At 42.6% G+C, this 14,540-nt stretch overlaps 1 protein-coding gene across 1 annotated transcript in view; it reads left to right on the top strand.

The window, feature by feature from the left end:
* dcbld2 (discoidin, CUB and LCCL domain containing 2) overlaps positions 1-14,540 on the top strand; it is a 100,255-nt gene that overhangs the window by 29,868 nt on the left and 55,847 nt on the right. The window lies entirely within an intron of this gene.

Raw genomic sequence — 14,540 nt, 5'->3', positions numbered from 1 at the left:
ATGAGATGATAGATAGCAGCATGCTGTCAGCTGCAGGCTACACTGGAACTGCTAATAGTTGGATCAAACATGATCATGCTTTCAAATGAAAATAACATTCCTGCAACATGAGATCCAGTTGGGAAGAAAAGCTCACCATGACATACACATGAAAAAGGTTAAGTACATATGATATAGAGGTCGGAATAGTATCTGCCTTATTGTGTCTTATTTATCACATTAAAATGCTTCTCGGTATTTTACATAAGTTATTTTTGACATTGCATTGAAGTACTGTTATGTAGACAAATGCAGTATCTATTGTATGCCAGCAACTTCCGCTGACAGCAATGAGTAAATTGAATAACTGGTTAATTTGAGACATTTTTAAAGTAGTTTTTTGAGGGAGGACTGTTGGCCAGGACAATAGAGAAGATTAATTAGGGATAACTAACTAGACTCCTATTTTAAGATTGATAAGTACTAACTGTGACCATTTTTAACTCTCTTTATTTGCACCTGTTAGACCAGGAATGTGTTCAATCATTTCCGAATGCTTTGCATGGGGGCTTCTAATTTACTAGGCTCTTAATTCAAAAACACTTCGTTCAAAAGATTTGCTGCTTTGATCTTCAGCATGCATGTTCTCCTTTTGCAATGTTATTTACATTCTTAGTTGAGATGAATTAAATAATTCAAATTTATTTAGTGCAAAAAAGAACTTTGAATTATCATTAATTGACTTTTTCTGCCTCTCATATGAAGTAATTATTCCTCATGATACATTGTGGCTTTTGTTTATTTAGTTTCTAGTTGTGTCTTAGATGATCTAATTGTCCATTCTAAGCACTTTGTGCTCCCAGTTCTCTAAGTTTCAGCTTGGTGTTCTATAGCTCATGTAACTTTCTTGTCAGATTGCTCTGAGCAGAAAGTTCAGCTCCTTGTGTGGATTATGGATCCCTGTGAAAGAATGCAGCGGGGAATGATGCGAGTGAGTTGAAAGGTGGGAATGATAAGAATCAGAGTATTCTTAGCTTTAGTTAATCCAAAGAATAATGTCCTTAACTGATGGACTAAAGATAAAGCTGACAGTGCAGAAGGGAGGTAACTAAGTATGTCCACTGTAATCTGATTTTTCTGCCCTTTCCATACCCTCTTGTGTTCTTTTCAAATAGGTACCCAATTCCCTTTTTAATTATATTATAACCTTTGCCTCAATAGTCTTTTGTGACAAAGCTTTCCATTTTCTAATAGCCCTCTGTATTGAAACAAATATTTTCACTTTGATCACCTCACAATAATTACTAGACCCTGCTCTTGTTGATAATTTGCTAACCACTGGAAGGAACTTTTCAACCTTTACACTTCCTGAAACATTTCGGAATTTTAAAAACCTTTCCTCTAATCTTCCCTGTCCACTTTAACCTTGGTATGGCTGTAAAATCCTTCATCTAAGTATTACACACATTTTTCAGGTACAAATTCTATGTCTCTTCCTTGCTTTTGTATTCAGTTCCTTACGTGTAAAGAATTGGAATCATATCTGCCTTTTGTATTCTCATTTCCTGATCTGTAGCTCTAGATTTTCCTCCGCCCAGGTAGTAATCTTACTGTTCAGGCTACGCCTGCATTCAATGTTCTTCTGACTAAACTGCCCTGCTGCACATGTTTCTGGGGAAATGCTGATCTGTCACATGCACTTGACATTCCCATAGTAACTGAAATTCCTGCTGGGTTGTGGTGGTGCCTGCAGAATAAATTACACTATAAATGATATTCTACAAATTTTTAATATGACCCATTTTATTAATGAAATGTACAGGCAGAGATCAATGCTGGTATGCACGTCTGGTAGTATTATCTATATGCCTTAATGACTCAATATCTTGGGAGACAAGGCAGTCATTGTAAACATGATGGAGAATGCTGTGAGTATATTTGACTTTCTGCCAAACCGTTGTCACCGTTAACTTTCTGGATGATCCTTAAAATGTTCAGACTATGACTCTAGTCAGGTGTGTATTCAGGTGTGTATACGTTCCAGTCAGATATCTAGCATGACCTTGTATTCATTTACAGGGTTGCAGTTTAGGCAGTACTCTTAAAACACTGCATCCCGTTCACAAACGGATAACTCTAAAGGTCTCAAGAAGGAGATAGATGTATTTCTAATTTCAAAAAAGGGATAAAGGAATACGGGTGGGGAGGTGGATTTGAGACCAGGGAGAGATCAGCCATGATCTGATTGAATGGCGGAGCAGGCTCGAAGGGCTGAATTTGCCCACTTCTGCTCTTAATTCCTATCCTCCCATAACTTGGGAGCAGTTGATGATTGGAAAATGTTCAGAAGATTAAATTGCACAGGGTAAACAGCGTGGTTGTTTCTTTAAATAAATTCAGTGTTATTTCCTCTGTAAGCGTCAGGATTTATTGTCTCCTTGGAGAAATAGGGGAAAATAACTTGGTCACAAAACTCCTGCGGCAATTTTCTGTCCCAATTTCAATGCATTCTTACTCTGGTCCTGCTATTACTCCTGTAGTAACTCTCAGCAGAGTGGTTTTTCCTGTTTTTCAATTCTATTACAGTGAATTATCAAGTTGTGAGACAATTAAAACTAACCAAGGAAGTAAAATCTGTGTGAAGACAGCTTGTGATTGCACAGTATGTGTGCTTGAAGAGATGAGTGTACTGTACTTGTGGTGCACCACATCCTTTTATGTAGCTGCTGAGTTGGTCTCTTGTTGTGCTGTAACCATAGCCACAATTACACACTGTGTTGGACGCAACATAGCTGCTGAGATACAGCTGGACTTTCTTCGTTCATGTCTATTCCTTTCACATCTCCAGATGTCTGATCGACAGGCATCCGGCCAAATATTTTGTACCAGCACCTGAATATTGGGGTCCACAGAGAGAATGCATCTATCTGTTATTAGCGATGTACTACAGTGCTGACAGGTGTAACAAGATGCTGCCAGTGGATGGCAGTAATCTTTCTCAGCAAAACTGGACATTGAAACCCTTGAGTAATCTGGACCTGCCTTTTGGTCTCCATAGTAAGAAGTTTAACAACACCAGGTTAAAGTCCAACAGGTTTATTTGGTAGCAAAAGCCACACAAGCTTTCGAGGCTCTAAGCCCCTTCTTCAGGTGAGTGGGAATTCTGTTCACAAACAGAACTTATAAAGACACAGACTCAATTTACATGAATAATGGTTGGAATGCGAATACTTACAACTAATCCAGTCTTTAAGAAACAAAACAATGGGAGTGGAGAGAGCATCAAGACAGGCTAAAAAGATGTGTATTGTCTCCAGACAAGACAGCCAGTGAAACTCTGCAGGTCCACGCAACTGTGGGAGTTACAAATAGTGTGACATAAACCCAATATCCCGGTTGAGGCCGTCCTTGTGTGTGCAGAACTTGGCTATCAGTTTCTGCTCAGCAACTCTGCGCTGTCGTGTGTCGCGAAGGCCGCCTTGGAGAACGCTTACCCGAATATCAGAAGCCGAATGTCCGTGACCGCTGAAGTGCTCCCCAACAGGAAGAGAACAGTCTTGCCTGGTGATTGTCGAGCGGTGTTCATTCATCCGTTGTCGCAGCGTCTGCATAGTTTCCCCAATGTACCATGCCTCGGGACATCCTTTCTTGCAGCGTATCAGGTAGACAACGTTGGCCGAGTTGCAAGAGTATGTACCATGTACCTGGTGGATGGTGTTCTCACGTGAGATGATGGCATCTGTGTCGATGATCCGGCACGTCTTGCAGAGGTTGCTGTGGCAGGGTTGTGTGGTGTCTTGGTCACTGTTCTCCTGAAGGCTGGGTAGTTTGCTGCGGACAATGGTCTGTTTGAGGTTGTGCGGTTGTTTGAAGGCAAGAAGTGGGGGTGTGGGGATGGCCTTGGCTTTTGGTCTCCATCCCATAGCGCGGTGAGGTCTGAATCATTAAATGGTTTCAAGAAGGAGGTAGATATACTCCTAATAAGAAACGGGACAAAGGGATCTGGGCAGCAAGTGGGGAGGTGGATTTGAGATCAGGGAGGGATCAGCCGTGATCTGATCGTAGGCTGAATTTACCTACTTCTGCTCCTAATTCCTATGTTCCTAAGGACCTAAACACTCTTTTTAGGTGAAGGAGTGCTTCACATGCACCTCTTTAATCTGGTCTATTGCATTTGCTGCTCTCAATGCAATCTACTCTACATTTGTTCTGCCATTTACACATCCTGATCTCTTAATAGCCGCTATAGCTTCTTAGCCATGGTCAGCACTTTTCCAACATTTTCTGTTTTTGTTGCACTATCCCTCCTTGATTATCTCAACATATCTGGTCTGATGCCTTTAACACGATTGTTCCCACAATGCTCCTCCACCTCTGACTCCTTCTTATCCGTCCCCTGTTGCCTTATGGTTCTGTTTATTGCTGTGCCCTATTCTCTTCCCCGACCCCCAGGGGTTAATCATTGGTTCTCCTCCCAGACTCTCAGAGGTAGCTGTTGATGCTCTAATTGCAATGTATTCAGCTGGACCCACATAAACTCAACAAATTTCTGAAACTCGGAATTCCGTAACTTTTTGCAGCTGTTCGGAGAAAGCAGCTGGAGTTCACTCCCAACCAAATGTCTTTTTTTATTATCTTTGTGTCTCAGTTTAAATCACCTCCCCCTAAGCTGCTGCTTCTGCTGTGTAGCTGTCTTGTCTGGTGTTGGGTAAACAAGGTTGCTGGGAATGTGAGTTAGCTTCACGTCAAGCTCAGAACTTAAGGGGCAAAGCAGCTGCAATAGATAAAAAAATCACCCCAAAGGGCTTGTGCATTAATTCTCAACAGTTGACTGCCCCGTGCTGCCCATTATGACAACCAATTAAGTCTAACAAGTTCTCTGTTAATTATCAATTCCTATCGCATCACTTACCCTGTGGAATGCTCTGGCATTGCCCATCTGTAACTGCCACCACCTCGCCATAAGAAATAGAAAAAGAAATCTGCCTCAAAAAATATGTCGACACTTGTACAAGGGAGGAATTTCAGAGGAGGTCATTGATCAGTCACGGGTGTGTGCACCTCTTGGGCCAACAGATTGAGGCCTGTTCGACAAATAGTAATTCAAATCTTCAGCTTTGCTTCATAACTTACTAAATGTTTAATATTGCTGTCCCTTTTATTACGTATTAGTGCCTTTGTAATTTTTTTTTACTAAGTATAAAGTATGCTATCATGTTTTTCTTCAGCATTGTCTTAATGCAGGTTTCTCCCATAACCCCCCCCCCCCCCCCCCCCAACCCCGCTCGAGTGAGTTGAATTGGGAATGAGGGATTCTAATTAAAGCTAAACTGATTTTGGTGGATATTTAAGCTATTGTTTGGAAACTCCAGTCTAATATCCTGAAATAAAAACAGAAAATATTTGAAACAAGGTTTGTCAGTCTGTAAAGGTAAAGGGAGAGTTAACAAAGGGTGCATGCCTGAAATGTTGGAACTAGGAGGCTAAGACTGAATGAGCCCATTCGAGTAGACATGAAGGGAGACCTATGACAGCTTTAAAGAATAGGAAGATTTTCAGCAAAATGGCTCCGTTACTGACCGGGTAAATGAGAATGATTTGAAGTGAGGTGGCAGAATGCATGAAGAAGTTATTCTGGGGAGTAATATATCAACAAAGAAAATTACAGCACAGGAACAGGCCCTTTGGCCCTCCAAGCCTCCACCGACCATGCGGTCCGTCTGAACTAAAACCCCCTACCCTTCCAGAGACCATATCCCTCTATTCCCATCCTATTCATGTATTTGTCAAGACACCCCTTAACTAGTAATTGAGTTTGGTTTGGTCTCTGATCATCTTCCATATGAGCTCTTCCTGCAGATGGCCGTTACTGTTTTGTGAGGGAAGCATTATTGAGTGTCATAGTCAACCAGCCCACTTGTGTTTGTGGACAGGGTGGGGTTGGTGCCAGCAGGCTTTGCTTTGTAGTCTGGCGTACATGTGGTGGGCCTGCAGATCAGGCAGAGGAACCCACGGGAGACCCCAATTGGGCCTGCAGATCAGGCCCACGGGAGACCCCAATTGTTTCTTAAGCCAGTCTGCAACCACAATGCTTTAAAACATGTCCAAACGAATTTAATAAACTTTACATTTTATTTACACTCTTTTGAACTAACTACAGAAAAAGTTAAAGTGCCAAAGATCTTATGGAACTTGAGCACTTTTCAAACACTTACAAAACATAAAACTTTAATACAATTAAAATACTTAGTTGGTTCCAGTGGGGTTCAGCAATGAAAATGCCTCTAACTCCCTCTCTGCCTGGCACCCAGATTAAACCCTACCGCCCCATCCACCACCAGCACAGGAAAAAACTAACAGGAGTAATAATATAAAGAAAAAGAAAAGGCCCAGAAGACTAGAAGACGTCGACAAGCCACAATATAAAGGAAAGGCATCACGGGGCAACAAGAGTTGGACGTGAGCCCAATGAAAAGAGGCAGAGCATGAAGAAAAGGGGACATGCCCTCTCTCTGTCCGACCCCAAAAACCTACCGCCCTTCTTTCCCTTTAGGCTGTCTCCACTGCCAGTAAAGGAAACAAAGGGTGGAACTAAATGAACATACGGCCCTGCAGCAAACCCCACCTCTCTGTCTTTTTACATGTGGTGGGGGGAGGTTATAGCAGCTGAATATCTGTCCACATCAGGGCTAAGGCATTTCTGCAATGACGCACTACCATTGGGTCACAAATCCTCATTTTGCTCCATTGTGTACCCAAGGTACATCCAAAAATAGGCGATTAAATGTGGGTAAATCTAGCTCAGGTGTCTACTACTAGATAAATACATGAGTACTCTGAAAACCTGTATAAATAAATCTCTCTGCCTTTCAATAAAAAAGCACACACAACATTATCGCACTTTGCACTCACTTGAAAAAAATCGAGGACTCCTGGGTTAGCTGTAGCATTAGTAAAGGTATATAGTGCAGCTGTCCAATGATTATTCAGACCTAAACTGATTCAATTTTAAAAAGGAATCTCTGCTGTGACAATGACTTTTCTATTTCATGTATTGACTGTCCCCGACCTCTGTGAACTAGGTTACCTTATTAGTGTTAATTGGGGCATTGTTAATGACAGAGTTATGAACTGAGGTCCACTGGGAATGAGGTTTAGATTGACCGAACTCCTGTCTTAACAGCTGCAAGAGAGAAAGGGGATTGCTTCCCATCTGTCGGTGTAAGGGTAAGGGTCAAGGGTCTGTTCACAAAAGCAAACGGGAACTACTCGAACACAAGAAAAGCACTCAATGCCCTTCTCTCTTTAATTGATTTTTTTTCCCTTTTTGAATGGTGTAATGTAGATTTTTTTTGTTTTATGAAAAGGTTAATGTTTGAAGAGAGCATTTAACAGCTATGTATATATGCTCAAATAAAAACAATGGTTGAAGCACATAGCCAGTTAAGTAGTATCTGTGAGAACAAGATTAGTTAACTTGTCAGGTGTGACTTTTCAGTTGCGCTGAGAAGATAAGGCCATAAAACGTAGAAGCGGAAATAGGCCATTTGGCCCATTGAGTCTGCTACCCCATTCAATGAGATCATGATTGCTCTGATGATCCTCAATTCCAATTTTCTGCATTATCCCCATGACGTTTGATTCCCATACTGATTAAAAATCTGTCTATAAGGAGTCGTCAGCCTTGGTACTCTTCCATTTGAGTTAGAAGGTTGTGGGTTCAAGCCCTATTCCACAGATTTGAATAAAGAATCTAGCTGGCTCTTCAGTCCATTATTAAGGGTATGCTGTACTGTTGGGGGTGCCATCTTTCAGACGAGATGTTAAAATTGCCTCCCCTGTTTGGTAAATACAACAGATTCAATAGCATTTTGAAGGAGAGCTGGGAGGTTTTCCCAGAGGCTTGATCAGCATTTATCTCAACCAGCACCACTAGAATCGCAATTTGAATAAAAGCGATATTCTGGTCAAATATCTCATTGTTGCTTGTGGGACCTTGCTGTGCAAATATTGGCTGTCGATTTGCCTGCAGTTTAGCTGCAAACGCCTCTCAAATGTGCTTCAGGCTCTGAAGTCACTTTGGGATGTCTTCAAGCCATGAAAGGTGCTACATAAACACAGATTCTTACTGCATTAATTTACCCTTATCTTTACCCCCTCCCTCGACTCCTGCACTGGTCTGAATTACCAGATTGCTTGTTTGCTATCCCACACTGGATGAGCAGAAATTTCTTCCTATCAAGTATTGGGAAGACAATGTTTACAGTCCCCACTCCAAACTCCATTCCCAAGTTACCGACTCCATCCCTCTACCTGGCAACTGTTCAGGGCTAATCCAGTAATATTTGTACTCTTGATGATACATTTATTTGATTTGATTTATTGTTGTCACATGTATAACATACAGTGAAAAGTATTGTTTCTTGTGCGGTATACAAAGCATACCATTCATAGAGAAGGAAACAAGAGACTGCAGAAAGTAGTGTTACAGTCATAGCTGGGGTGCAGAGAAAGATCAACTTAATGCGAGGCAGGTCCATTCAAAAGTTTGACGGCAGCAGGGAAGAAGCTGTTCTTGAGTTGGTTGGTACGTGACCTCAGACTTTTGTATCTTTCTCCTGAAGGAAGAAGGTGGAAGAGAGAATGTCCGGGGTGCGTGGGGTCCTTAATTATGCTGGCTGATATTTGAACCCAGGATGAATTTCCAACCATATGTCCAGACCATTGCTAAGATCAACTATTTCCAGTTCTGTGACATCAGCTGACTCTACCGTACCTTAGCTCCTCTGATACTGAAACCCTCAACTATACCTTTGTAATGGCTAGACTTGACTATTTCAACTCATTTCCAGCCACCCTCCGACATTCTGCACATTGCAAACTTATGCTCACTGATCTAAATTCTCTCTCAATTAAGCAAAGCCTTGCTTTTAAAATTCTCATTCAGATTCCTTCATGGCTTCGCCCCTCTAGTTTCCTCCAGTCTCTCAGCCCTAGATATCTGAGCTCACCTAATCCAGGCCTCTTGAGCATCCCCACGTTGATTTTTAAAAAAAATTATTCCTTTGTTCACGAATGTGGGTGTCACTGGTTAGGCCAGCATTCATTGCCCATCCCTAATTGCTCTTGAGATGGTGGTGGTGACCCACCTTCTTGAACCACTGCAGTCCGTATGGCGTAGGTGCTCCCAGAGCACTGTTAGGAAGGGAATTCCTGGGTTTTGACCCAGTAATAGTGTAGGAACAATAATATATTTCCTAGTCAAGATGGTGTGTGGCTTGGAGGGGAACTTGAAGGTGGTGCTGATTACATGTGTCTGCTGCCCTTTGTCCTAGGTGGTAGAGGTCACAGATTTGGAAGGTCTATTGTAGCAGGTTTGATGACTTGCTGCAGTATATGTTGTACATCGTACACTCTGCTACCACTGTGTGTTGGTGGTAGAGAGAGTGAACATTTAAAGAGGTCAGTGGGATGCCAATCGGGTGAGCTGCTTTGTTGAAGCAACCTGTCTAATATTATTTTATGGTTTGGAGTCAAATGTTTGCTTTATAATGCTCCTGCGAATTGTCCTCAGATGTTTTATTATGTTAAAGATGCTCTATAAATAAAAGTCCTCATTGTTTGAGACGCTGACTTACTTGCTCTGCATTTCCAACGTTATCTACTTTTATTTCAGGTATTCATATTTCAGGCATTTGGTTCTTCCCACTTTTTTCCATTAATTTCCTTCCCTCACATATAACAACGGCACTGCTTTTCTTGGTCACATGGCCAAAAGACTTTTTTTAAAAGTTTAATTATTAGTCACAAGCAAGGCTTACATTAACACTGCAATGAAGTTACTGTGAAATTTCCCTAGTCGCCACAGTCCGGCGCCTGTTCGGGTCAATGCACCTAACCAGCACGTCTTTCAGAACGTGGGAGGAAACCAGAGCTTCTGGAGGAAACCCACGCAGACACAGGGAGAACGTGCAAACCCTGCACAGACAGTGACCCGAGCCTGGAATCGAACCCGGGTCTCTGGCGCTGTGAAGCAGCAGTGCTAACTACTGTGCCACCGTGCCAACTGTGAATGCTTGCAGAGTATTTGAACATGCACGGCACCAAAACTGAGCTCAATCTGGCCCTGACTCAGTGGCCAAGCAGGCAGGGGTTACTGGATGCTGATCAGAAGTGACATTCCCAGTTGATATTTCCCTCCTTAACCTCGAGATGTTGATGCCAGTTGTGATGCGATGTTGATGCCAGTTGTGATGCCTTTGCTGGCACCCTGGTTGAGATTAGTTCACTCACACATTCACCAGTATGGTTGAACATGTAAACATTCAGTTAAAGAACAAAAGCTTAGATAAGTAGTTTGGTAAATTTTCCAGCCAAAGGCCTGACAGCTACAGGCTTTCCTCCAGATACTTATGTTGCCTTTGCTAATCCCATTCAGAAAAAAAAACCATGGTGCCATTTTAAAATTTGGCATTGATTTAAGCAGCTCACTGGAACAGGGCATGGGCACTCTTAATGGGCTGTATCCTGGAGGAGTAGGATGCAGGGTTTAACTAGAACTAGGGGGCATGGCCTCAAAATAAGGGGAAGCAGACTTAGGACTGAGTTAAGGGGGAACTTCTTCACACAAAGGGTTGTGAATCTGTGGAATTCACTGCCCAATGAAGCAGTTGAGGCTACCTCATTGAATGTTTTTAAGGTAAAGTTTTGAACAGTAAAAGAATTAAGGGTTATGGTGAGTGGGTGGGTAAGTGGAGCTGAGTCCACGAAAAGATCAGCCGTGATCTTATTGAATGGCGGAGCAGACTCGAGGGGCCAGATGGCCTATTCCTGCTCCTAGTTCTTAGGTTCTTATTTTTTATCATTTTCCGAATTGGCAAGGAGAGGTGTTTTGTCAAGACCAGGCATTTCATCACAGAGAGAATTGGAGCTCTCGGATGTTTGACAATTATATTATCATCAGCAAAATACTAACAAGCAGTGGCTGGCAAATGTACTGTATTCTAATTCTAATTTTTGCGCAGTTTATAACTAGGGAAGGCAGATGTAACAATTTTTTTTGTTTTATTCCCCTTGCTTTTTAGAAATATGTTTCAACTTTTTGTGTAGCTTTTCCAGTGTGATGCAAAGCAGAGATGGAATCACAAGAAGGTGAACCAAGAGCAGAAAATCAAATTTTTGTCACTCCATTGCAGCAAGTCTATTGCAGTGTTAATTATTTTGATGTATGTAATCCGCCACCTAGGAAACATGGGCAGGCAGGTTTAGTACAAAGCCATCACTACACGAATCCTAATTCTTTACTCAACTTTGCAGACTTCCATTTCTGATGGACTCGAGTCATGTTTTATTTGCAGCTCACAGTATCTCTCGGATAAAAATTAATTATGGGCTCTGCACAGATGTCAGACCCTGCACTGAGAGCGTTCAATTTGTGTCAGACAGACAGATTGGCAGATATGAAATATGAGTACATCCAGACTTTTCATGCAGCATGCACACAGCAATCCATCTTGGCCACTATGGTATTGATCTGAAGGTAGGAAATATGAGTGGACTTAAATTTCCTCCATCAACAGCATAATCTCAAAGCCCTGCCTGACCTTACATTGAGTTATTGGTTGCCCGTCATTCTAGTTAATGTGCTTCAATTTATTAGTTTGAGGCTATGCTATCTTTGCCATTCTGCTGGGAGACTAAATTATCATGTGTATATTTTAGAAGGCCGTGGTGGACATGATAAAATGTACTAAGAATTTTTATTAGAAATATATGACTGTGGTTGCTGAGTATGCACTAATCCCTCTTCAAGCACTGATGCCTCACAGCACCAGGGACCCAGGTTCGATTCCCGGCTTGGGTCATTCTCCTCGTGTCTGTGTGGGTTTCCTTTGGGTGCTCCGGTTTCCTCCCACAGTCCAAAGATGTGCAGGTTGGGTGAATTGGCCATGCTAAATTCTCCCTCAGTGTATCTGAACAGGCGCCAGAGTGTGGCGACTAGGGGATTTTCACAGTAACTTCATTGCAATGTGAATGTAAGCCTACTTGTGACCAATAAATAGATTTTAACTTTTAACACATTGCTTTTCATGTTACACAGTAGTCTTTAGATAATAATAACAAGTGAAACATTCTTAGGCCTCTTGTCAAGCCTGTTCTCAAAGTGCCAGTGCATGATTACCTGTACTGCTGCTTGTCTTGCTGCTCTGAGCACCTTTGATTGATGGTACACGGAAGACTGGAAACTAATTTGTGTGGGAAATCAAAGACATACAAATTTATCCAGCTGCTCTCTGGTACAACAAAGGGACTACTGAGGTCACAGTATGGCAGGCACGAGATACACATGTATTTTAGGCCAGACATTCACTCCAGATTAGGGCAGAAAAGGTGTCTTTTACTTTCAAGGGGTGGAATAATAGTAATATCACTGAACTAGAAATCCAGGGAACTGGGGTACTGCTCTGGGGACCCGGGTTCAAATCCCACCTGGTCACACCTACATGTGACCCCAGACCCCACAGCAATGTGGATCACTCTTAACTGCCCTCTGAAATGGCCTAACAAGCCACTAAGATCAAGGCCAATTAGGGGTGGACAACAGATGCTAGCCTTGCCAGTGATACCCACATCGCATGAAAGAGTAATTTTTAAAAACTCCTGAAACCAGTACTGGGCCTTCGTATATGCAAATAAGGGACCTACAACCTGTTTGGATTACCCATTTGTAAAATTGATTTACAAAAGCCTAGGGATTATAGACTGGAATACAGGAAGGAAATACCTTCTCCTGAAGGTGGAGCTGGGAGGAGAGGCTGTGTTCTGTTTGACCTCACATAAAGGGTATGGAAACATAGAAGATTGGAGGCCATTTGGCCCTTCGAGCCTGCCCTGCCATTCATTCTGATCATGGCCGATCATCCAACTCAATAACCTATTCCTGCTTTTTCCCCATAACCGTTGATCCCATTCGCCCCAAGTGCTATAAAAACATAGAAGATAGGAGCAGGAGGAGGCCATTTGGTCCTTCGAGCAGAACTTGCAACCCACTCCCTCATCCCTGCCTGGGATCCCTCACCAGCCTCGCAATTTCTGAATCAAGCAGAAATTCCAATGCTTGGACCTGACAGCTGGTGCCTTCCAACACCATCCTCAAGTGTCTCAGTTATTATGGTTGTTACTGTGCTCATGATGTGGAGATGCCAGCATTGGACTGGGGTAAACACAGTAAGAGTTTTAACAACAGCAGGTTAAAGTCCAACAGGTTTATTTGGTAGCAAATGCCATTAGCTTTCGGAGCGCTGCTCCTTCGTCAGATGGAGTGGAAATCTGCTCTCAAATAGGGCACAGAGACACAAAATCAAGTTACAGAATACTGATTAGAATGCGAATCCCGACAGCCAACCAGGTCTTAAAGATGCAAACAATGTGAGTGGAGGGAGCATTAAGCACAGGTTAAAGAGATGTGTATTGTCTCCAGACAGGGCCTGTCTGGAGACCTGTCTGAAGACAGAACACTGCCTCTCCTCCCAGCTCCACCTTCAGAGAAGGTATTTCCTTTCTGTATTGCAGTCTATAATCCCTAGGCTTTTGTAAATCAATTTTACAAATGGGTAATCCAAACAGGTTGTAGATCCCTTATTTGCATATACGAAGACCCTGTGCTGGTTTCAGGGGTTTGTACTGTCTGGAGACAATACACATCTCTTTAACCTGTGCTTAATGCTCCCTCCACTCACATTGTTTGTATTTTTAAGACCTGGTTGGCTGTAGAGATTCGCATTCTAATCAGTATTCTGTAACATGATTTTGTGTCTCTGTGCCCTGTTTGAGAGCAGATTTCCACTCCATCTGACGAAGGAGCAGCGCTCCGAAAGCTAATGGCATTTGCTACCAAATAAACTTTTTGGACTTTAACCTGGTGTTGTTAAAACTCTTACTGTGTTACTGTGCTCACCAGAGGAGGGTGAGGCCCTGCAAGGAGACAGCTGAACAGGGAGGAGCAGGAGGTGAGAGAGGAGGAATTGGAAGCGGGGGGAGATGGCGCTGATTTGAAGGCTGCCTCTGCTGGTCGATGAGGTGGCTTTCTGGTGCCGTGCTATGGAAAGAAGACACGCTCCTCTCCCTCACAACCGCCAGTACTAATTTAGCGAGTTTTTTTTGTTATTAGCCTTATTAACATAACGCCAGTGAGCAATGGGCACCAAAAGGACATCCCACCGCAACTCGCTGACTGAAGGAGGGAATCAGAATAATATAAACTGTCATGCTGAACTAGCAACAAGTCGAACAATTAACCTGAGCTCGACTGCATTCCTTTGTTGGTGTGATTTTTCGTGCTTGGTTGACATAAAGTTATGGCCATATCAAGATCACCTTGATTCTCCGCATGGCTAAGCCATTGCCCAATGGTCAATCCATGAGGTAGTTACAGTGTCCAGCCGCATAAAGGCTCGGAATGGAAGCCCTTTGTGCATGTGTAAGGCAGCATTGCAAAATAATCCACAGAGGGAGATTTTCTGAACCATTTTTGTGCATTCTCCAGCAGTCCCTTTATATAC

The sequence above is a fragment of the Mustelus asterias genome, chromosome 17, assembly GCF_964213995.1.
Source record: "Mustelus asterias chromosome 17, sMusAst1.hap1.1, whole genome shotgun sequence".
Taxonomy (NCBI): Eukaryota; Metazoa; Chordata; class Chondrichthyes; order Carcharhiniformes; family Triakidae; genus Mustelus; species Mustelus asterias.
This window is presented reverse-complemented; position numbering and strand designations above follow the sequence as displayed.